Source organism: Mytilus californianus, unplaced genomic scaffold (assembly GCF_021869535.1).
Source record: "Mytilus californianus isolate M0D057914Y unplaced genomic scaffold, xbMytCali1.0.p SCAF_9, whole genome shotgun sequence".
Classification (NCBI taxonomy): Eukaryota; Metazoa; Mollusca; class Bivalvia; order Mytilida; family Mytilidae; genus Mytilus; species Mytilus californianus.
This window is the reverse complement of record NW_026262745.1, coordinates 89,824,507-89,851,037: the sequence shown is the minus strand read 5'-3', so window position 1 is coordinate 89,851,037 and position 26,531 is coordinate 89,824,507. Positions and strand designations below refer to the sequence as shown.

Genomic DNA, 26,531 nt, shown 5'->3' with positions numbered 1-26,531 from the left:
TAACTATATTTAGATAATAACAAGGTGCCTAAATATGAAGAATAGAGAAAATATGGACAAAAATTAAAAAATTAGAGAAAAATGGTTAAACAAATTAAAGAATATAGAATTGAAGAACTCCTCATCCAGACCCTCATAAAATCAGATCACCCACAAACATTTTCTTTCATCCGTGAAAATTGGTACCCACGAAAAGAAATTAATTCAGAGTAACAATTCTACGTATTGATAAATAAGGAAAATTAACTTTTAATTCTTATCATGTTTATAATATTCATTTCCCAACAACATGACCAAAAGAAAAAAAAAACATAAATATTTACGGACTTGACATCAGGTTTAATTCATCGGGGTTTTAATAAAACACAAAGTGTACAAATAAAGACATCTAGAAAACTGACATGTCAGTAAGGACATGGCCCTTCATGTCCATTTTTGTGTTAGACAGTCTGCAACCCAAGGACAAAAATAGCCAAAAGATCACTAGAGGTCAAAATATGGTCATCAGAATGTTGCTGTTTGTCTCTGTGACTCCGATGTGTTTTATATGAAGAAAATGTGTACATTGGAACATTCATCATTATAAGAAATAAACAGCTGTGCCATGAGGGCATGATACGCCTGTCGCGTTTTCAAAGAATAAAGCTCAATAACTTCTCAATTTCATATCAGAAATTTATAAAAAACTAAAGGGAGCTTATCTTAATAGATATAAATCATTCACCAAAGTTTAATTAAAACTGCTCAAAGCACTTTAAGGATATTGTCTGAAAACTGGAAAATCACCCCTTTTTTATGAATAAAATCCCATGGCCATAACTCGGAAATGTAAAATGTAAAATTTAGAAAAATCGAAAGGGAGCTCATGTCAATAGATATAAACAATTCACCAAAGTTACATGAAAACTGCTCAAAGCATTTTGGAGTTATTGTCCAAAAACTGGAAAATCCCCCTTTTTTTAATGAATAAAACCCCAAAACTCGGAAAGTAAAATCTAAAATTTATAAAAATCGAAAGGGAGCTCACATCAATAGATATAAACAATTCACCAAAGTTTCATAAAAACTGCTCAAAGCATTTTCGAGTTACAAAAAAAAATGTATTGTCCAAAAACTGGAAAATCCCCCTTTCTTTAATGAATAAAACCCCAAAACTCGGAAACACAAAATCTAAAATTTATAAAAAAACGAAATGGAGCTCACATCAGTAGATATAAACAATTCACCAAAGTTTCATGAAATCTGCTCAAAGCATTTTTGAGTTGTTGTCTGAAAACTGGAAAATCCCCTTTTTTAATGAATAAAACCCCAAAACTCGGAAACATAAAATCTAAAATTTTTAAAAAACAAAAGGGGGCTCGCATCAATAGATATAAACAATTCACCAAAAGTTTCATGCAAATTGGTTAAAGTGTTTTTGAGTTCATGTCTGGACGGATGTCCGGACAGACAACGGTATACCATAATACATCCCGTAAACGGGCGTATAAAAACTATCAGAACGATAAGTGAATTTCATAAATTGAAAAATAGTTCAAAAGTTTTCCGTGCAATCCTTTTTTGAGTTGCACACACTTTAAATTTCCCATTTATATATACACATGTCCAACACCTGATGAATAGGATAAAAACATTTTGAAATTTCAGGGAAAAAAATCATGAAAAAAAGAAAACAACAGTTCCTGATTCTGCCTTTTTAAAAGGTCAACAAAAAGTCTGTTACTTTTTTTACCCATATAATAAATTTTTATCTAAGTAATGATTTATTGTTTAACTGACACACTTACACAAGTAGAATATTTCAGAACTTAAAAATTATTTCAAATCTAATAAATCACTTATAAAAAGCATTAATCTGTACATAAAATATTTTTTATTACTAACCGAAATGTAATTCAGCTGCAAAACTCCTACTGACACATGACTGACCCCTTACAACAATAGAATAATTTGTTTGTTGATTTAAAACCTTTATTTGTGTTTACGAAACAATAAAGATTTGACAGTTTTCTTGATATTCGATAATCTGTGTAATTGAGGGCAGATTTTGTGTTAGGAGTTCCGATATTAATCATGTAAATAATTACAAAGAATAATATAAATATGTCTCTATGTAATAAAAAAAAAATATAGACTTAAAATATTTACTTGTGTTAATAAATAAAAAAGATTTGACAATTTAATTGTTTATCAACAATGATCAATAATCTCTTTATTGTGAAGGGCGTATTGAACAGTTGGTGACCTCAATGACAGTCAATGTATATATAGAATATATATTTTCATGATGAATGTAAAATATGATCAATGCACAAGCTGTTGCAAAGAATTAATGACAAATAAATTTTAACTGCAAGATGAACCTTTTAGCATTTGTTCAGTACTATTAAAGATTTAATTGATCATTCCTTAAATGTATTCATGGTACATGAAGTAAGGAACTTAAAACATGTCAGTCAGTCAGGGGTAATACATATACACATGTATTTTATTTACTGGTACAGGTAAATCTCCTTGGAGGTAGATTACTTTGTATCCCTTAGGCATTCAGATTTGTGTTTACTTATATCAGTAAAAAAGTCATATTTTCTTCTTTTCTTGAATTTGTCTCGACTACATTGCACTTATAGACAAATTATGAAAATTAATCATACTAGACATTAAAATCTCATAGTGAAGGCTAATTTCAGTGCATGTTACAAATGAATTGTCTTGTTATACTAGTACTGTATGAATTAAAAAAAAGGATGGAAAATGTAGTAAATAAAAGAAGAATTTGAAGTTTCTCACCATGCTCAACAGATGTATTTATGTTATTATATATATGCTGAACACATTGTGATGATTTCCGAGGGTAGTGAAGATTTACCAAATTTGTGATTATTGTGAAAAATGGCAACTCAAAGAATATGTTTATAAGAAAACAGTTCTTATAGTCTCCAAAGGGAAACAACCCAGTTTTTTTTTTGTTTATACCAAATAGAGAACTAGAAATCGTTCATTTCTAAAGACCTGAAAAAATATTTGTGAACAAGCTACAAATCAATGTGCGGTATATAAAAAAAGGGAAGACAAAACAGTACAATGATTAACAGTGTTAATTAGATACATGTATGTTTGATAAGATAGTTTTATCTATTCTTCTAAAATTTTGGCATTTGATGATTATGATGATGGATAGCGGCTTAACGTCCAGCGGCAAATTAATATGTATATTCGGGACGAGAACATGTTAATGTTTTATGAATATTAACCCTGCTTTGTACTAAACCAACACGCTCAGCCAGATTTTTACTGTGCTAGTTCACAAGGTAACAGTTCACAGGAAGACATGTCACTTTTCCCGGACACATTATTCTGACTCCAAACTGACCAGTCTTTGCCCTTACTCCTTAATGCCGTGTGTTAAGCGGAGAAGCATTAAATACTAATTTTAAAGTCTTTGGTTTGACCTGGTTGGGGTTCAAACCCACGACCTCCAACACTCACGGCGAACACGCTACCACAATACCACCATTTGCATTTGAAAATATTTTTTTATAATCATGATAATCATGATAATAGAACATGTTCACTTAAAATTTTGTAAGCTTGTCCTACATCTAAAACAGTCTACAATAAGTTGCACTTGTTATGCAGAACTGGTTTATTCTAAATACCACGGTGTGTATCGATTAAGCAATGATTACATATATTTATGGTAAAAAAATTGTTTTTAAAAGTAATATTTCTTGTCTTTTATCATGTTTTGTATAAAACTATATTTTCATGGTCTATAATGTAAATGGATATTATTTGTAAAAAAAACATTTTTGATGTGTGTGGAATGACAAATATCTTGTGAAACCAATTGTTATATAAATAGCTATATAGGTAATTTAACTCTTATAAATATGTTATTTAATTTGTTTAACTGAACATGCTGAATGTTCATTTACTATTTTCTATTAAATTGCAGGTGTTTGTTTATTTTACCATTTTCTGCATGCTAAGAAAAACAATCTCAAAATTCAGACCTGTTTTTAATTTTCTTAAACATAAACTGCCTTAAAACTTTACCATGTGCACAGCTTTGTCCGTACTCAGAGTACATTTTGTGGTGTAAACGTTAACACAGCCATATTTTTCAATTACTTCTGATGAACCTAATAAAAAAATGTGTTCACTCTATTACCAATGAACGCAAAAATTACCTACAAAACCACAATACTGTCGAAATAACGGTACAATCTTCAGTGAACATAGTGAACGTGTAACAAAATTACATCATCATGATCATGGGCAACATATTATTTACTTCAGAGTCATCTTATTATATATATATTGTCCCTGTGTGTAGTCTACCTTTATACATGTATGGTCCCTTCCTTTCAAAAGCCAAAGGGGGTATCTGTCGAGAAAGAAGACATTGTGGCCTGGATATGAGTGGGCAAACTTGTTTTGAAAATGTGTTTGTTAGTGTAATGTTCACCAGGAAATAAAGCACATTAGTGTGGTACTCTTCCACTTAATATTTACCAAGAGTCAGTCTGCAAAGCTATTAAAGTTATATTTGTTAAATTATAGGGGATGATGAAATAATTATGATGACAGCGAGACTGAAATAAGACAGTCATTCACAAGGAGATCTTACCAAACTATTTCTGACAACACGAATACATTTTCAACAGAACTTCAATTCATGGTTAATCGGAATGTGTCAAGATCAGGAAGGACACTATAAATTGGGCTTCATCCAGGCTCTTTGTCTATTACTAATTACTAAAGAAATTAAACTTTTATTAAATGTTATCACATTTTTACTTGTTTCATTCTCGTATGTGCGTGTACACGTTTTAGCTGATATTAAATTCATTAACCCAAATCTGAATTTGAATCTTTTATTCAGCATGTTCAGCTTCTGCAGTGCTATAGGATGTGGACAGTGTCATGACTGTGAACTCTTTTTTTCTTCAAATTTAGAGTTATGTTTTTTTTTTAATAAAAGAAAAGAGCACAAGAAGGTTTAATATGTTGGGTTTGCACAGGTACATATATCATGTATATAGAACATGTAGAAAACAAAGTGAAAACAGGAACCATATTGACCCTTTTGCTATTGTCACAATAATTTTTTTCAAATGTTTAAATGACTATATATGGTCATGTGTGGCGATTTTGAAATAGCATCAACTTTTAATTTCATGGAAATTCGGGATTGATTGATTATTTTCATGGGAATTCAGGATTTGGCATCTACCCCTCTGTAATCTGTTAAAAGATAAATTATTTTAAAATTATTACTGATGGGAATTTATTTAAAACAAAGTTAAATGATATCAGAATCTTCCATGGCTTTTTTCATGTTGGCTGTATTATCATCCCAAGGTTCACAATCAGCCAAAGAGCCGAATGCTTGAGGGCTGATATTGAACAAGGGCTGATAATACATCCGATATGAAAAATGACATGTACATTTGTAATGATCTTTTTATCATATGCTTCAACAATGGAGAAAAATAACAGTTAAATATATTGATCCTATCAAGTGGTTCTCAAGTACAAGTTCAAAAAGTGAAAAGTTTACGGACCACAGACGCCAAATGTTATACATCGGATATGAATGATATGAAAAATGACATGTGATGATCTTTTCATCATATACTTCAGCAGAAGAAATACAGACAAGAACTATTTTTAAATTTTGGAAAAATTAATTTATTGTATCATTTGCTTTGCATTCTACATAAAATATTTTCTGTTTTCTAATATTTGTTTTGTATCATACTCCATGTGCTTTTTTTTTTATTGTTATATTTTTCACTGAAATCGTACCATTGATGTGTATTTTCCAGAATTTGCCCAGTGACGTCAAAATGCCATTCGATAATAACCAGAAGCAGTTGATAAATTTTTCATATCAGTACGATACACACCATATTTCGGAATATATGGAATTTAAGTGAATTTAAAGCTATTATCATTCTGAAAAAATTATAAGTTATTTACTCCAAGTATATGATGACATCGTTTATCATACTTAAATTCTTCTAATAGTCTGAGTTGTTTATAGTCCGATTTTGTTGCAGGCCGATTTTGTTATGGGCCGAGTTTTCAGGGAGTCCGGAAATTATAACTTATGAGACCAAGGTGACCATATTTCTATACCCCAGTAACTCTTTGACAGTTTGGGTCGGTGTTAGTGATGGCACCTATGCCATCAGATTAAAACTTCTCAATTAAAATAAATCAGCTTAAAATCCATTTGATCAGTAAATTAAACACTAAAAACAAAATCTTACAAACAAGTTGTTTACATTTGTATTTTCTGTCTACATGGGAGATAACCAAGAAAAGGTGTGAAGAATAACCATAAAAAATGTTTTATTTTTACAGCTTGGGAAGTACCATATTGTCAGTGAGTCACTTTATAAAAAAAAACTGAAATTATTGCCGTATTTACACCACAAATTTCACTCTGAGTACAGACAATCTTGTAAATACCAATCAATCAATCGCCTAGATCAATATAATTTCACTTTTTTTATGCATTTGAAGTTTCTAAATATTAAAATAAACTTAACTGGGTTTTGCTTTTCATTTTTTTTTTTGCATTCCTACCTGCATATAAACTAAGTTGAGAATCAAAAAGATGCATATCCAGGATTTTGAAAAGGGAGGCAAAACTAGGCAACGTTTGGAGTTTCTTAATATTAAAATAAACATTTTCGGCTACAGTTAGCGGCAAATTGGTTAACATTTCAAGTTATCATGAGAAATTCGTCAACATATCCTGATCGTGATTCTTCAGAGGTCTGAAATAATTATCCATTATCGTAATTTTTGGAAAGAATTTAACGTGAGTCGTCAAACTAGATGATCAGTCGATTTTTTATCGTCTTAAAGAAAATGTACATTTTATCGTCATGCATCAGATATTACCGTTACCGTCATTGGCAAGATTTTTTTTACCGTTATTCGCCATGAAGGTACCCCCATTAAGACCCTCTTATAGATAGCCCCATGAGGGACCGTATCAAATGAAACTCAGTTGTTTGTTTATTTTGCTATCTTCTGCAGACCAAAATCCAGGTAGGTTTTTAATTTCTGAAACATAAAACGCATATAACTTTTATGTGTATAGATCCAGCCATGCTTAAGGGTTCATGTGGACCCATTGGCTAAACGATTTGCTGCGTTTTCACCTCAAAATTTATTCTTCGTACAGACTCAAGTGTGCATCTGGAAAAGTTTTAAGACATAGCATGTCCTAGAATAAATAAAAGTCAAATGCATTTTATTTTTTACAAAATTTAAAAAATGTACTCAGAGTAAATTTTTAGGTGAAAATGCAGCCATTTTAGACAAAGGGTCCACATGAGCGTTAACACTTTCCTGTATGCTTAGTTTTGTCTGTACTCAGAGTAACCACAGCCATATTTGTAAAATAGTTTTCAAGATGGCAATTGATTGAACAGTAGTGTTGTTTTTGCGTATCGGAAAAGGTTCAATTCACAATGTCATGAATAATGAGTGTTTGTCCCTCAACCCGTGGTAACCATCCGGATTTCTTTTTTTTTTTTACTATGTAGATTGTGTAATTCTAACTTTAAATATTTTTATATAACATGTTAGTCCTAATTACTGGTGCAAATGGATTAAACTGTTAAAAGCAATGTGCTAGTATATAAATTAAGTAAGTAATTCTTATTTAGAGTCGGCAATATGAACACTGGCTTAATAATACATTTGAATAAGAAGCCAAGTGCACATTTCAGTTAGAATTGACAGAAGAAAGTGTCAATGCGTACTTGCACCGGAGAATTTAACAATGGGACTGACATTAGAAATGATAAAAGGGTGACTGGGGAGGGGACTGGGGAATAGAAATATGTTCACTCTTGATCTTCTTCCGACCGAATTAAAACCCTTGCCAAAATTTTGCGTCCGTTTGCCTGTGCGGGATGTACAAGAACGCAGCCTCTTCAGGTCAGAATGGAGGGGATGGATAGGTGTCCTGTTGCACGGCATCATTTCTGTCCCTATATGATATACCCTCATTTCCCAGTGGCAATCAAAATTTCCCCGACCTTCTTTCTGGACGGCCTCCATTGCAGAACCCTACAATTGTATTTATTAGAAAGTTGTTATCATCCTGAACCCGCATGAAATATTTGTCATTGGATGTTTATCAACCAACAATCAATCGAATGGATGGATTTCTGGTTGGCTGTTAATTGCGTGTTGCAATAAAGCGAATGCAAAATCCTTAAACACGTTGTAAATTCCGATAATTTTTCAAAAGTGATTTTATCCCTACAGCTCACAGGAAACAGACAAATTACCAATAAGATCTTTATTTCAATTCTATAAGGTGTCAATGTGTCCATATTGACCTTCGCTTTTTTTCATTCTTTTAAAGTCCACATTAACGACTCTGTCAAGATGTTCCACCTGTCTCACCGTATGGGAGCGACATCGGATATTGGTACTAGCTAAAGCGGAGAGAGGTTGTAAAAGTGTGTAATCACACAAGCAAGAATTGCATTTTTAAAGATTTATATAATGATATGTTGGGAATTGTCCTGTTCTCCAGATCATTTAGGAATGTTAGACATCATCGTAAATTAAATCTGGAGATAAAAAAATTCTACACTCTAGTACCGGACAAAACATTAATTGAAAATCATCTTCGACATATGAAGTGCTACACAACTGTTACAAAGTTTTTAGAAAGTATGATTTGTCATATCGTATGTAGGACAAGCTTAATCAGCCACTTATTTTGATCGTCTGGTTGTCGTTATTCAAAGTATACAAAACTGATCCCCCGAAACAGAATATTGAAGAACGCGTATTACCATTTGCCGCAAATTCTCTCATGTTTTGTTCCAATATTTAATTCTACGATACAAGCCTCAGCCTTTCTCCTTGTTTTTCATTATCCACAGACGTATTGGACATGAACTATGTACCTTTTTTTTATTTCTGTATTACAGATTGCTCTTCCCCTTTTTGACAAAGAAATGTATCTTCTTTCAGAGGTCTGCATTTATCAGATATAGATGTACACATGCTATAGCAATCATTGAAAAAATTCTAATAAAATTCAATCAGATTGAGAAAAAAATATACTATAAATGAAATTGTTTCTAATGTAGTGTTACTAAAGAGCATACTGCAAATATATATAATTTTATATGGTATACGGGTCTGGATTGGGGATCCTTCATTTCTGTAATTTCTTTAATTCTTTAGGTAATTTTTCTCTATTTTTTTTCTTACATTTTTTTTAACCCTGTTATTTTCTTTTCCTTATTTTGTGGCCGACTTTTCTCTATTATTTATTGTTTTGGCCCATTTTTTTCTGCAGTATTGGCCCTTATTCTCTATTCTGTAAACCCCATCCAGATACTCTAGTAAATGTAGCATACATGTCATGTGTTTTTCAGAAAACAGATCACATACGTACAATTAATATTATTCCAATTACAACCCCGTGGTACGATAAATTCAAATCTTTGAAATAAAACAAACCAAGTTATAAACAAAACAATAATTACATGAAAACATCTACACACAACAAACCGAGCACAACAATTTATCGGAGTCATGCACTCAATGATAAACGTCAAGGTTGTGGATAATGTTAACAATGGTTAATGCTGTACATTTTTATAGATCTGTATTTGGAAATTGGAAAGTTTGTTAAAAATTAAGTGAGTTCCGATATGTAAGTATTATATAATTATGTATTCAGGCATACAGTGATACATATATATACATATTTATCACTGAAAATACATGTTGATCGATTGATAAACATAACCAACAATGTTCATGCAATATTGATCTGTTCTAAAATTGTTGCACATTGTGTACCGAGGCGCATACAGGGGTTTCGAAAAGGCACACATAATTTGATTTCACGTCATTTAATTCGCATAATGTCTTAAACTTACGTTTGTTCCCTTTCTTTTCTTTCCTTTTTTGTACTCTGCTTGTTCGCTTATGTCCCCTCATAACCATGGTAACATATGCATATGTATCATGTGTACCCGTACAAAGTCCAGCACGCAAAATATTGTGTTTTCATATACCTTGAACATGTTGAACAATGCTTTATATATATACATCGACATACGATTTAAAAAATATCATTTTCAGAAAACGTAACATATCATTAAACTAATCAGCTAGTAAAATGACCTGAATATTTGTAAACAAATAGCGTACATAAATAATGATGCCTAATCTGATAATCATAGATCCATATCAGGAAAAGTTAAAATCCTAGGTGAACATCTGTATATTTTTATATCTACAGACACATAACTCGTGTTCATGTTCATGTTTCCTATATAGTTTATAACAATGATAAAGTTGCTATATATATTTGTTTGTTGTAGGACGGCATGATTTCTGATCAGCAGTTTAAGGATGTTTGCTTCTCTCATTTTTGACTTTTTGCCAGATATTCGAAATCCTCTAGTTTCATCCACAATAAGCCAATACAAATTTTGCTTACACCTACTTTTCTTTTCATAATTTTATTACATATCGTTTAAAAAGCTATTTTTCAAAATCTTATAAAATTCTTGTTATTTTTCAAAGTTTTTGAAACAAAAAATGTACCAATGTTAAATGTAGGAAAACTATAGAGAGTTTCTTTTCCCGCCAAATTTTCAATGGCTTATATATCTCAAAAACAATGAGACGGACCTTTCATTTTTTCCTGCTTTTTTAAATTTTCTTTTTTATATACTATCAATTTATAACTATACTTTAAAAAGCTTGTTATTTTGAAACAGAGTAGCGAACACCATGTACTGCGATAATTCGTTTTTATTGTTCGAGTAGGAATCTGATGTTCAGTAGTTGTCGTATGTTGATGTGGTTCATAAGTGTTTCTCGTTTTTTATATAGATTAGACCGTTGGTTTTCCCGTTTGAATGGTTTTACACTTAATAATATATATTTTGTGTTTGCCAAAATTTAAAGTTTTAGTGTATTTGATTTTTGTTTTCTTTCAACCCTGTATATGATGATTAAAAAAACCGCATGCTTTACATCAAATACTGTTGTGCCGATATATAGTGACACAGACACTTGTCTCTAAATTAAATATCTAAATTTGAGAATGAAAACGGGGAATGTTTCAAAGAGACAACAATCCGACCAAAGAGCAGAAAACAGACCATGGCCACAAATGGATCTTCAACACAGGGAGAAAATCCCGCATCCGGAGGCGGGCTTCAACTGCATGCCTTAATATAACACAAGGTTACCCAACTCACAATTAATGTATTTGAGAAATGACATTCGGTCGTGAACTTCCGTTATATTTCGATTTTGCGGTTTTCCGTCCCACTAAAACTTGTTATGTTGTAAATCTACATCAAATTATCTTCGCAAAGGTGTACATCATGCCTATATCTGCAGTCGGAATTATTTGAAGCTTACATTGCCTTGGGTGGCATTCTTCCTGCAGACACTGTGTCTGTCTTTACTACATGTACAGCAGAGAATAACCTTAGGACAAACAATCAACGATACGCCATTAACACCCCAATTCACCAAATATCAAACAGCATCATGAAATTATTTACGAAAATTACTAACGAGGTTCCTGACTTAGAACAGGCACATTTAACCCTATTTGCATAAAAGTGTTATCATTTATCAGCAAAAAGCTCAGATTTTTGCAATCAAACCAGAAAAAGATAGTACAGGAATTCATACACATTCCTGGCTATTTTGATAATACTGAAATCCCTCTTATTTGTTATGTTTACAAAAAACCTACCCGGAAATATGTGTTTAACTATAGCCAAGCGTGTAAAGATGTAAATATCAGTGACAATACACCTACGTCATGAAATTGCAGTAATTCCGAATACTTTTATGGCCCCAGTTCCCATGTTATAACAAGAGGCCTTAACATCGTTCGTGACCGAGAGTTGAAATTATTCTTCAGAAAAGGACCTAAATATCGTCCCCCGTCAATTATTAATTTGCATGAATGTCGTGACATCATTCACGACTCACTCCATACTTACTGCTCAAAATGAATAAAACGAGAAAAAACTGACAAGAAATCCTTGGATTCTTTTTTAATTCAGTAATGAACATATATAGTTGATATACGTATACAAGATTTTAAGGAACATTTTACTCCTAACAACAACCATAATAACCCTATTTCTCGTATCAAACATAAGCTAAAAGAACTCGCAAAGGAACTTGTTTTTGTCACGGCTGATAAGGCTGCTAATGATATAATTATAGTTTGACGTAAATTTTACATTGAGGTTCTGCAAAAGGAAATCACGAATTCACCAACATTCCAACTGACTCCATTTTCGGAAAATGACATCTGTAACAAACATAAACTTTTAGCTACTTCTTTACAAGCAGAATCAAATACAATGAAAGTTCCAACTATGTACTGGTTTCCGAAGCTGCACAAACAGATTTATTTCGTCTTCAAGCCATTGTTCCACTACTAAACTGTCTATTCTACTTACTAGTACACTTGGTACAATCAAAAACCTGGTAATAAATTGTTTAAATAATGCCTTTGAAAATAGTAGAATAAATTACTTTTGGGGTGTCAAAAATTTGTTGGAAGTACCTAATAAATTACATGCTTATATTTGTGATTTTGAATCTGTTCAAAGTTTTGATTTTTCTACCCTATATACCACTTTGCCTCATATTCTTATTAAGAAACAATTCACAAACCTAATTAAATGGGCATTTAAAAAGTCAGAATGCGAATATATATGTTCAAACTCTTTTAGGTCATTTTTTAGTAACAACAAACAAAAGCACTATGTAGATTGGACTGCTTTGATACTATAACTGCCCTTGAATTTTTACTAGGTAACATTTTTGTTCGCTATGGAGATTCCGTATATCGTCAAGTTATCGGAATTCCAATGGGGACTAACTGGGCACCACTTATTGCGGACCTGTTTTTGTATTGTTATGAGTTACAATTTATGACTAAAATCAACAAAAACCCATCGAAACAACATCTGATACAAAAAATTAATAACACTTTTAGATATTTGGATGATATATTGACTCTCAATAATGACGACTTAAGTATGTACACTTAAGGCATTGATCCTGCTGAACTGACATTAAATAACGCTAATACTAACAATGAACACTGCCCTTTCCTGGATTTTGATATCTATATCTTTAACGGGAAACTTAATACCAAAATTTATGATAAAAGAGATGATTTTTCATTTTCTATTGTTAATTATCAATTTTTAGATGGTGACGTTCCCTTGTCACCATCTTATGGTGTTTATATATCTCAACTTGTTCGATTCGCTTGTGTATGTAACAACGTATTAGATTTTTAACGAAAGAAATTTCTGTATTACGGAAAAATGATTACACCAGGTTTTTCGATATCACAAACTAGTCAAAACATTTACTAAATTTTATCATCGGTACAAGGACATCATTCGTAAATATAAATCAACATGAAGACATCTTATACGTTCAGGTATTTCACATCCAATCTTTTATGGTAATGTTCTTTAGAAAGCACAAACATGTCGGCATTCACCTCAAAAGCTAACCAAACCTTTCAACAGACTTATTCATAAGGGATATAGTTACGATACTGTTGACAGGTCATTAAAGATGGCATATTTTGGTATTAATATTTATTCACTCATAGGGTCTTCGCATCGGAAATAAACACATTTATTCTAAAACCAGTTGTTGGCATGATACGGGTTATGTTCTTCTCATATATTTTATGATGGTATGCTACTAAACCCCTTACGGGAGGGACTGTGCTTGATTTTAATATGATGAAGACATAATCTTTCAATCAGTCTAATTGAGGTCTGGAGCTGGCATGTCAATAACTGCTAGTAGTCCTTTGTTAATTTATGTATCATTGTCATTTTGCTTAGATTCTTTTGATATCTGTTCTGACATCGGACTCGGACTTCTCTTCAACTGAGTTTTACTGTGCGTATTGCTGTGTGCTTGTTTTTTTCTACTTTGGTTAGAGGTATAGGGGGAGGGTTGAGATCTCACAAAACATGTTTAACCCCGCCGCATTTTTGCGCCTGTCCCAAGTCAGGAGGCTCTGGCCTATGTTAGTCTTGTATGATTTTTAATTTTAGTTCATTTATATGTTTTGGAGTTTAGTATGACGTCCATTCTCACTGAACTAGTACACATGTTTGTTTAGGGGCCAGCTGAAGCCCGCCTCTGGGTGCGAGATTTTCTTGCTGTGTTGACCCATTTCCATTCTTAATATTATATAGCCAATCAAAAGCAGTAATAAAGGTATCAATTTGATGACAAAAAATAGACACATTTAAGATTTCATTCCAAATCCATAACTACAAAACATCTTCTGAAAGTGTTACTGCATCTGGAAATTTTCAGAAAATTACACCTTTCCTGCTTTATCTAAACTAATTGCTCTAAGACTTTTTAGAACAATAGAAAAGATAAAATATTTAGTTAAAATTCTATGTAAATCAGATATAATTGTCTGATATCTTCGGGGCTAACGCACCTCAGATAGGAAAAACTTACATCTAATACTTACAGTTAAAGCATGATACGACAAGTTATGGTGTGTACATACTTTTATACATAATGCACATTTTCCTATTCATCAATTATTGCAATGAGGGAAGTAAATCAACAATGTTTAATCTATAGACAAATGCAATTATGTGTATATTTGAACAAAACAAATTTACATTCTAGCTCCGGTTCATTTCGTTTTTTTTGGGGGGTTTTTTTGTGACCATTTTTCGTCTTTTTTGATTGACTAAGTGCATTACTATTTTCGCGATCTCCACCTATGAGCATAGTAAGATATCCTTCAAAGAAATAAACGTGTAACTTTATTGGCACCTTCAAATGCATGAATTTATGCATGGTAATGTACACATATGATATGAATATGTATTTGTGTAAAATTAATGACCTGCAAATTATATCATATCTGACTTAATTCATTACATTATAAACTAATCATTTCATATAAAACAACGAGCTTGAACAATGCTGTAAAATCGGTTAACGAAACATGTTAAAAGGCTAAACCGAGCATTTCAAAAGACTATGCACAATATCGATTTAATGACCTAAATACTGGTTTTCAGAAAACATATACTATCATACAGTTATGTAAACTAAATTATAACCGGATAATAAAACACGTAATCTATCAGGAAGTCACGTATGTATAATATATTTATTACCTCTATTATTCGATCGTATTATTTACATAAATATGCACATTACAATGTTCTATTGATTGCTATTTTGCACTTTATTATAAATAGACATATGAATTTTGTTCACGTCCTACATGTACATGTATTAATGTACTTGTTGTATTACTTATGACATTTTGACTTATTATTGTTATGGCAATGTCACTTGTCCTAGTATTAGATGAAAGCTTCTCATGTATGAGGGGCGTCAGCCCCGAAGATATGAGATGTTTACATCTGATGTACATAGAAGTGATCAATGAATATTTTATATTTTCTCTTGTTATAAAAAGAGTAATAGGTTTTGATAAAACAGGAAAAGTGTCATCATCTCAAATTTTTCCGGATGCAGTAACGCTTTAAGAAGATGTTTTGTAGTTATTGATTTGGAATGAAGTCTATTTTTCTGTCATCAAATTGATACATTATTACTGCATTATAAACATATGAATTGCTGAACTATTTTGTCTTTTTTCTGGTTAAATTGCTAAATCTGAACTTTTTTTTTATGATAAATGATAACACTTAGAACTATGAAAGTACGATAACAAATTAAATTTCAAATAGTCAGCTTATGAAAAGTAGTTGGACAGCGATTGATTTCGGAAATTAGAATATCTACAGAAATTTTGGTATGCTGGATAAGGGCAGGAAAAAGGCAATTGATATATGAAAACTTCTTTAGATTTTTTTCAAATATCAACACTTTTTTAATAAGTTGTGTGCATTCGTACCGATTTACTGTATTCCATCACACGGAACGCTTAAACCTTTACAAACGAAATTTAAGGTCGATTGCCAATGTGATTAGAATATTATACTTGACAATAATGTATACTATGAAACGGAAATGTGCAACTAAGGAAGCAATTCATTAGGCAAATTGGTTTAACAAATAAAACTTCCATGTACATGTTTTTAGATGTAAGATAATAGATCATCATGTATATATTAAAAACAATTCTACTTGCTAACCACTGGATCCATGTCTGATTTTGATATTCGTTTAAGTATAAAAAAGGGTTTACATAATAAATTAGTTTCATTTAAAAAGTAATATAAATAAATTTACTCAAATGTCAGAACTATTAAAAAAAAAAGAAGATAATGGAAATGATATATTTCGTGCACATGAATGTACATGTATGATAACATGTTTGATAAGCTCACGTGAATTATAGATGAAAAGGTGAAAACAAAACTTAATTAGTACATTCCTTGGCTTTCGGTCATAAAACTTTACTCAGTACTCGGGAGTACAAAAGTGTGCTCGAAGCAACAAAAACACAATATTTTGATTTTGTTCACACATTGTTGTCAATATAATGGAATTTTATGAGAAAAAGAGGTTTGTCTAGCTATAAAACCAGGTTTAACCCACCAATTTTGACACAAGGAAATGCCTGTAACAAGTCAGGAATATGACAGTTGTTTTCCATTCGTTTGATGTGTTTGAGTTTTTGGTTTTGCCATTTGATAAGGGACGTTTTGAATTTTCCTTGAAGTTAGGTTTCTTTATTATTTTAATTTTGATAGGTTCATATCTGAGTCTGAGTACGATCAACGCGCTCAAAATTTTTATGACTGCAAGGCCTGGATTTCTATCTTAAAATAAAATTATCATAGACATGAAAGAATTATTTCTAAAACTAAACCAGTTATTAATCAGGAGACAGTTTGATAAATATGCAGGGAGATCATGTCATATAGCGACCCCACCCAAGTGTTTTTAAAGGAGATACTGGCATTTTGAGAAGATATCCAAAAATAAATGTCACTGGATGTTCAGTAATTTCCTCTATTTTACAAAGGTCTTTCTCCATGAATTGAGCATGCCTCAAATATTTGTCCCTGGACATTACGCAATAAACAACAAAACAATAAACCGATCTTTTTCTTGTTCTGGGAATGGACGAATACCTTCACAATATGTTTGAAAAATGTTTCTTTCTTATAGACATTTAACTCCTCTGAAACTGCACGTCCTATTCTGGGTTTGAAGGCAGATAAACATTGAATAAAATTTGGCAACTACTCCACTCAAGATTAAACCTCAATGTGAATCCCTCTAATTCTCCTTTGTAATCCATATTTTGTTCGACCGTTAATAGTTTGAATTTCCATTATTTGGTTAAGATTCAAGACATCGGAAATGCTACATGACACCTACGGAGCCCTAATGGTCTCATACAGATAAAAACTTGTGGTTTTTAAAGTTCAGCGCTGTGGATATACAGTCCTGCGCTTGAGATGTAAATTTAATTTGCAGCTTCATCGCTGCATGGACTTTAGATTGACAGCGCAGGATTTTATATCTACAACGCTTGATTTTACATCTCCAGCGCTGGATTTTAAATCTCCAGCACTCGACTTTAGATCTACAGCGCCGGACTTTATATCTCCAGCGCATTACTTTTTATCTACAGCGCTAGGCTTTACATTCCCAGCATTTGACTTTGAAAACTTAAACTGAGAAACGAATTTATAATACCGCTATCACGACTTATACAAATCCGTGATAACAAATTTAATCTGTCGTCATACATTATAAAAACCTGTGATAATTTTTCAAGAAATTCAAGTTTAATCCGTGATAACGATTCTAATCCGTTATCACGACTAACAAAAATAATTGTAATGGCGAATGTTGTGCTTAATTACGAATCACAAAAAAAAACCCAACCTGTGATTACTTATTCCACTTATTTGTTATCTCGAATTGCATATGTGTCCAGTTACTCATATATCCACTTGTTTGTTTATTTATACCAATAACCATGCGAAATTGTTCAGCATTCATACTGTTTAGGTCTATGAGTCAGTGTATGACCTTATGTCCATATTCTCATACAGCCACTTGTTTGTTTATACCAATAACCATGAGGAATTGTTAAGGATTGATATCTGTTAATGTCTGCAAGTCAGTATATGACCTTTCTTCAGTTTCTCATTTAGCCATTCGGTTGTTTATACCAATAACCATGAGGAATTGTTTAGCATTTATTACTGTTAATGTCTGTTCGTCAGTGTATGACCTTATGTCCAGTTACTCATATAGCCACTTGTTTGTGTTTACCAATAACCATGAGGAGATGTTCCACATTTATTACTGTTAAGGTCTGTGAGTCAGTGTATGACCTTATGTCCAGTTACTCATATAGCCACTTGTTTGTTAATACCAATAACCCTGAGGAATTGTTCAGCATTTATTACTGTTAATCTCTATGAGTCAGTATATGACTTTATGTCCAGTTACTTGTTTGTTTTTATTAATAACCATGTGGAGTTGTTCCACATTTATTACTGTTAATGTCTGTGAATCAGTGTATGACCTGATGTCCAGTTACCCATATAGCCACATGCTTGTTTATACCAATAACCATAAGGAATTGTTCAGCATTTATTACTGTTAATGTCTGTGAGTCAGTGTATGACCTTATGTCCAGTTACTTATATAGCCACTTGTTTGTTTATACCAAAAACCATGGGGAATTGTTCAGCATTTATACTGTTAATGTCGGTGAGTCAGTGTATGACCTTATGTCCAGTTACTCATAGAGCCACTTGTTTGTTTATACCAATAACCATGAGGAATTGTTCAGCATTTATTACTTTTAATGTCTGCAAGTCAGTATATGACCTTTCTTAAGTTTCTCATATAGCCACTTGGTTGTTTATAATAATAACCATGAGGAATTGTTTAGCATTTATTACTGTTAATGTCTGTGAGTCAATGTATGACCTGATGTCCAGTTACTCATATAGCCATTTGTTTGTTTATAACAATAACCATGAGGAATTGTTCAGCATTTATTACTGTTAATCTCTATGAGTCAGTATATGACTTTATGTCCAGTTACTTGTTTGTTTTTATTAATAACCATGTGGAATTGTTCCACATTTATTACTGTTAATGTCTGTGAGTCAGTGTATGACCTGATGTCCAGTTACCCATATAGCCACTTGTTTGTTTTTACCAATAACCATGAGGAATTGTTCAGTATTTATACTGTGAATGTCTATGAGTCAGTGTATGACCTTATGTCCATATTCTCATACAGCCACTTGTTTGTTTATACCAATAACCATGAGGAATTGTTAAGGATTGATAACTGTTAATGTCTGCAAGTCAGTATATGACCTTTCTTCAGTTTCTCATTTAGCCATTCGGTTGTTTATACCAATAACCATGAGGAATTGTTTAGCATTTATTACTGTTAATGTCTGTTAGTCAGTGTATGACCTTATGTCCAGTTACTCATATAGCCACTTGTTTGTTTTTACCAATAACCATGAAGAGATGTTCCACATTTATTACTGTTAAGGTCTGTGAGTCAGTGTATGACCTTATGTCCAGTTACTCATATAGCCACTTGTTTGTTAATACCTATTACCATGAGGAATTGTTCAGCATTTATTACTGTTAATCTCTATGAGTCAGTATATGACTTTATGTCCAGTTACTTGTTTGTTTTTATTAATAACCATGTGGAATTGTTCCACATTTATTACTGTTAATGTCTGTGAGTCAGTGTATGACCTTATGTCCAGTTACTTATATAGCCACTTGTTTGTTTATACCAAAAACCATGGGGAATTGTTCAGCATTTATACTGTTAATGTCTGTGAGTCAGTGTATGACCTTATGACCAGTTACTCATAGAGCCACTTGTTTGTTTTTACCAATAACCATGAAGAGATGTTCCACATTTATTACTGTTAAGGTCTGTGAGTCAGTGTATGACCTCATGTCCAGTTAATCATATAGCCACTTGTTTGTTTATACCAATAACCATGAGGAATTGTTCAGCATTTATTACTGTTAATGTCTGCAAGTCAGTATATGACCTTTCTTAAGTTTCTCATATAGCCACTTGGTTGTTTATAATAATAACCATGAGGAATTGTTTAGCATTTATTACTGTTAACGTCTGTGAGTCAGTGTATGACCTGATGTCCAGTTACTCATATAGCCACTTGTTTGTTTATAACACTAACCATGAGGAATTGTTCAGCATTTATTACTGTTAATCTCTATGAGTCAGTATATGACTTTATGTTCAGTTACTTGTTTGTTTTTATTAATAACCATGTGGAATTGTTCCACATTTATTACTGTTAATGTCTGTGAGTCAGTGTATGACCTGATGTCCAGTTACCCATATAGCCACTTGTTTGTTTATACCAATAACCATGTGGAATTGTTCAGCATTTATACTGTTAATGTCTGTGAGTCAGTGTATGACCTTATGTCCAGTTACTCATAGAGCCACTTGTTTGTTTTTACCAATAACCATGAGAAATTGTTCAGTATTTATACTGTGAATGTCTATGAGTCAGTGTATGACCTTATGTCAATATTCTCATATAGCCACTTGTTTGTTTATACCAATAACCATGTGGAATTGTTTCACATTTATTACTGTATATGTCTATGAGTCAATCTACGACCTGATGTCCAGTTACTCATATAGCAACTTGTTTGTTTATACCAAAAACCATGAGGAATTGTTCAGCATTTATTACTGTTAATGTCTGTGAGTCAGTGTATGACCTTAGGTCCAGTTACTTATAAAGCCAATTGTTTGTTTTTACCAATAACCATGAAGAATTGTTAAGGATTCAATACTGTTAATGTCTGTAAATCAGTGTATGACCTTATGTCCAGTTATTCATATAGCCAGTTGTTTGTTTATACCAATAACCATGATGAATTGTTCAACATTTATTACTGTCAATGTCTGTTAGTCAGTATATGATCTTTCTTCAGTTTCTTATATAGCCATTTGGTTGTTTATACCAATAACCATGATGAATTGTGAAAGATTGATGACTGTTAATGTTTGCAAGTCAGTATATGACCTTTCTTCAGTTTTTCATATAGCCACTTGGTTGTGTATACCAATAACCATTAGGAATTGTTTAGCATTTATTACTGTTAATGTCTGTATGTGAGTGTATGATCTTATGTCCCGTTACTCATATAGCCACTTGTTTGTTCATACCAATCAAATCATGAGGAATTGTTCAGAATTAATGTCAGTGAGTCATTACATGAATATGACCTGATGTCTAGTAACTCATTTAGTCACTTGTTTGTTTATGCAAATAACCATGAGGAATTGTTCAGCATTTATTACTTGATGAGCTGTGCACAGGTGGGGTTTGAAAGGTCAAATTTCTTACTCTATGTCCTGTCCAATTTGCCAGCCAGTGATAGTTCAAATTTCATCCCTTTTGAGTCCTATTACAGGACCTACCTTTTGTCTGTTAATTTGTTCTTGTCTTCAAAATGCATGAACTATTTGCCACTGAACATAAAGCAACCAACAATCAATTAATCTTAAGGTTAACAGAGGTAATGCCATCATCGATGTTATAATACCTATAATTTTATGCTAAAATTGTATCTTTGTTTGCAATATTATGTTAAGTCAATAATGCAAAAAATTATCATTTTTTCTGCAAAGCTAAAATTTTATCATAATGGAAGCTAAAATTTTATCTTAATTTATGGAAACTAAAATTTTAGCTTTTGGTCTGAAAAGGAACCAGCTAAAATTTTAGCTCTCCTTTAAGTTACTTATTGATTCAAGCTAAACTTTTATCTTATGATTCTTTTTATTGCTTCAGGACTGATGAAGATTGTACAGCAGAATAAAAATGATTGATCATTTGGGATTATCTCTTGTCCTTGAAATATATTTAAACAAGTGCAGAGATATTTTTGCCAGAGCTTTTGTTCTTTTGCATGAATGTTCAAAAAGACGAAATATATATAAATGAAAAAAGAAAAATTTGGTAAGTTTTTGAAAATTGATAAAATTATAACATTTTAAGCTAAAATTTTAGTTTTTTGCAATATTCTATAAAAAATCTACTCTTGAGAAAGTGAGACCGTCTCAAAATATAAAACCTACCTTTATTGCTAGTCTTGAAAGTCGTTTTCTGGTATTTCAGTCTAATAGACATAAAAACAAGTTTCTGCCTCAAACCACATTCTAAAGTTGAAGAATAGTAACTACAAAAACAAACGAAGATACATATATCATGCATTAGGAAAGGTCAAATGATACACATATTTTTTTCATGTTTAAAAGACATTATCAGGATGCTTGATACGTTGTCTGCTTTTATACAGTATTTCATGTAATTGCTTTTTCGTGTTAGTCCATCAATTCCGTTTAAAATTTCCAATAAATACATTTTTTCAGAGATATTCAGCGAAAATTCTATGTAAATCAGAACTACGGAGTATGTGCTCATGATCAAGGATGGATGTACGTCCTTGATAAAAGAAAGATGCTGTCCATATGAATGCATTTGCTCGATTCCTATGTTCCTTTATACAAAGCACTTCACAGATAGAAACTGGACATGTAGAAAGTACAAAGGGAGTCATCTCCACATTGATACATTGTTTGCGAAGGTTGTGCACTTAGTATACGTTAATATTTATGATTTTCCCGATTATTGTCAATTTAGGAAGATTATAAAGGTTGCAGTAACCTATCTTCGGATAGTTGAGAACCCGAACTGATATGGTATAGGAAATATAATATTTATCCTTTATCTTACTGATATATGAACAGGAAGATACTGGACCAACTAGGGGATTGATCGCTTGATAATTGGTTGTTTTTCGTCCAGCAGCAACAAATTTCTGGAAGGGCTTACAAATAAACGCCTTCTTTTACTGTTTTTTTTTTGTTAACGCACTAACTAGAAATGTCTTAATTTACAAAGTATTCGTGAAATGATTTTTGCTATTTAATGGTTTTTAATCAGTGTGAAAACTCATCAAAGATACATGGCGTACATGTTTTTACTCAAGACGCGCGGTTCGTCTACACAAGACTCTACAGTTGCACCCGAATGAGAATAATTTGAAGGCAAAGTCAAACGCAAAGTTGAATTGCATTTAAAACCAAAAAAACAACGAAAAAGAGTTTCTAAATACGACAAAGGCCATCGGGGGATTGAAAACCTTAATACATTTCTGTTATTCGAATTATGTTACACTTTATAAACAGATAATTTACAGAAAATGAACATTTCAATGATAAGTTGTCAACTCCAAATTCCTGACTATTGGGCTGGTGATAAAACACACCAAAGATATCAGGCGTACAATTACTATTTTGTAGGCACATCCTTTTCGTGTTTTTAATTTATCTAAATTTGGTTATGTTATGGGATACTATATTAAATAAAATGAACGAGATAATTTATGAAAAAAAATGTGTTGTAGACATGGCACAGCCAGCGGATATGATGGTTATTTCAGTACGTGCAGACTTATCAAGAACTGATTAATAAGGACAACGTTTTGTTTTAAAAGAGTATGGCAACTGACCTGACATCACACGATATATGGAACATTATGCTTTTCTTAAATTTGATATCAATAATTCAATTAGTTTTTATTGTAAACATATTTGTATAGACCGGTTAAAGTACCGGATCTGGCTCCTTTTAAGATAAATCTGATTTTACCTGAATTATGATAGTGTTAACAATTTTCCAATTAAAAACTTGCTACACACTATGTGTGTTTAGTTTCAATGTATTTAAATGTAACTTATGTGATCAAGCCCATGTAACTTCATTTTGTCTGGTTCGAAAGAATAAAAAAAGCATGAAATACGAATGGATGATACAAAAACTTACCCAAGGAAAAACAACAAATAATTGGCAAGAGAACAGAAAAAAAAGGAAATAAATGATAGCTCACAAAAAAATATACAGAAAATATAAAAAAGGGTTATAGGTTTCATAATGGGTAAAAATGTAAAATGAACTGAATATCAGGTTGTCTGCATATTGATATTATAAAAGATCAGCTGCGAGATACAATTTGATCCTTTATGTCGAGTGAGCAGCAAATTTTTACAATATCAATATGAAGTCAACCAGATAACCGAATTATCGGTTTGTATTTGTAGATTTTGCATGATAAAATAAGTGTTTTCTTTGTTTCATCTGCAAACCGGAAGGTAACTTGATTAGTTCTGGGCAAACTTACTACTTCTGTGCATTCCTTATAGCGTCGGTGATATGTTCGGGTCAAATTAATCAGGCCGGGTCAACGTACTTCACGCCACAAAGCCGTGATAGCAATTTTGTTCATAGCTGCGTAGAGTGATGCGGACATTGGACGATCGATCAAGCTTTCTATCAGCCAGAGTTATTACATTTCATTTCAATAATACACGATCCTTTAGAAGGTTTATTGTTGTTTTTTAAAGTAAATAAAGAAATGTTATTTATTTGTTGCTTTGGAGGAGAATTATATGAAAATAAGAAGATATGTGTTATGACAACTATCAACCAGAGTCCAAATGATGTGTGTATAAACATCAATAAGTCAACAATGCGACCTTGAACAATGACCAAATATAAACCTATGTCAGATAAAATACAACTCGACATGAGCTTATATTACAGAAATCAAACGAAAACACTAACGGCATGATTTATGAACAAACAATAAAACAGAACATGATAGACATCTACTAACGAGAACCACTGAAGTACACGCTCACGAATTATAGACTGGTGTAAAATGTAGCGAGGTAAAATATACTGCGAGAGCTCAGTCTTTCTTCTTATCTGAGACCATGGTGTTATAGCAAAACAGTTGAATTTGAAGGTTAAAAAACCATTAACATTAAAAACAAAAGACACGTAACTACTCCAATATTACTGAAGTGACAGTGAGGCAATTATAATTAATGAATAAATCATGTCCTAACATGTTAAAGAATCCACCAGTGCACAAACGAATTAATGAAAAGTATTACACTGTCTTTGATATTTGAAAGTTATCATTGACCTAACGAATAGCCAATGGAAATTTGGAAATTCTGTATCATATTGCGGAGAAGAGCTATTAAATTAACATATCCATCGTATTACTTGTTCATACCAAACTCTGTTCAATGTTACACAAGGAATACATAATAATGTAGAAAATAAATAATTGCCACATCCATAAGAAAAACTATGATATAGATATGACTTATAGTCTTCTGGAAGGGAACGTAATTCCTGCTGTTTGTAGTATAAACCCAGTGGTATATATTCACATTGACAAATAATATCTAACTTTATTTCTAATTCCGGAACAATGTCAGCATTGTCAGCTCAGTGTAAATGTTGTGTGGTCAGTTATTCGGTATCTGTTTTTTACTACATATACAAATGTATAAATGTACATAAATGCTTTAGATGGGAAAAATAAGTCAATTGCTAAACGCATTATCGGCTGCTTTACCAGTTGTTAATGATTTTGTCTCTTCTATATTCGATGAGGTTATACGTTGCCATACGTTTTTAAATTTTATATATGTACGCGTCATTTTTCTGTTCTGACATTCAAAGGCATGCTGCTTGATGCTTTATAACGAGCATTGATCCGTTTAAAACTTGTAATGCTGTAGTACATTTTGATTTTTTGCAACTTTGTAACACATATACTTAGTAATTATTAGGTTAAAAGCAATGATTTGCAATTTGCCTATCTACTTTCCTTTTCATTTACATACTTATATTTGACTAATAAAAACACTGTGTGTCGGAAATTTAATCGGATTTTGATCACATAATATGAATATGAATGAATATCTTATTGGCATTCATGCAATGTCTTCATAATTATATGTCTACGTGTTGAAACTTGTTTGAAAAATGTGATTCATCGAAAAGAACTATCAATCCACCGTTAAACATCAATCTCAAAAGGGAATAATCTTTCTAAATTCCTCTATAAGAAAGAATAGATGATATAATTGGATGTGCTAATTTGACAAATATCTATTAAAAATGCCTATAACTCGAGATCACGACACGACGTTCGACAATTAGCAGAAAACACTTATCCCATCGGATGATTGTCGAACCAAAATTCATTCAGTTTAGTCAGCTATCAATAGTCCTGAATTAAAAAAATGTGAAATAATGTCAAGATTTAAATTTCGGATTTGATAGACACTTAGTATGCATTGTAATCGCAAATAACCTTCAATCAAATTCTATTACAAGCAACGTTTTTTTTTAGTTTGGTTAACGACTGCAATTCTATTAAATTGTTTTATCGACATATTAATTTTTTTTGCCATAAAGTTGTGTGCTCTTCTTGGAATTATGAATATTTTTTGACACTTCGCAACTTCATATTCAAAAGTTTGCAAAATCATTAACAACAACTATATTGACACCTTTACATGAAATATGTGCAAAACTGCAAGAAAATTGGTAAGCTTAACCTTTGGAAAGACA

General features: G+C 32.0%; 1 long non-coding RNA gene across 1 annotated transcript; it reads left to right on the top strand.

Annotated features, from left to right (window-relative positions):
* Positions 1 to 15,031: 15,031 nt before the first annotated feature.
* On the top strand, positions 15,032 to 23,797 carry LOC127716027 (uncharacterized). Its single transcript, XR_007988708.1, has 4 exons — positions 15,032 to 15,214; positions 21,885 to 22,052; positions 22,466 to 22,680; positions 23,503 to 23,797. It is a non-coding gene; the product is annotated as an uncharacterized LOC127716027 (long non-coding RNA).
* Positions 23,798 to 26,531: the final 2,734 nt, after the last annotated feature.